This window comes from Stegostoma tigrinum, chromosome 24 (assembly GCF_030684315.1).
Source record: "Stegostoma tigrinum isolate sSteTig4 chromosome 24, sSteTig4.hap1, whole genome shotgun sequence".
Taxonomy (NCBI): domain Eukaryota; kingdom Metazoa; phylum Chordata; class Chondrichthyes; order Orectolobiformes; family Stegostomatidae; genus Stegostoma; species Stegostoma tigrinum.
In genome coordinates this window covers 30,354,406-30,354,646 of record NC_081377.1, presented here as the reverse complement: position 1 = coordinate 30,354,646, position 241 = coordinate 30,354,406, and positions in this window count along the sequence as shown.

Below are 241 nucleotides of genomic sequence, written 5' to 3'. Positions count from 1 at the left end.
CGCCTCATTCCCCAAACCAAACCCCTCCCCCTTCCGATCAGGGCAGGCCAAACCTCCGCGGTCCTCCTGCTGCACCGCCACCTGCCGCCCTGGAGGACTCCGCCAGGCAGGGTCCAACGGTTAGCCACCTTCAGCGTTTCCCCTGGGGTTGATGGCTTTGAGCATTTGATATTGCGCGAAAAAAAAAGCAGACCCCGTCCTGAGGGGCCGAATGGCCGCCCACTTGCACTTCATACCTATA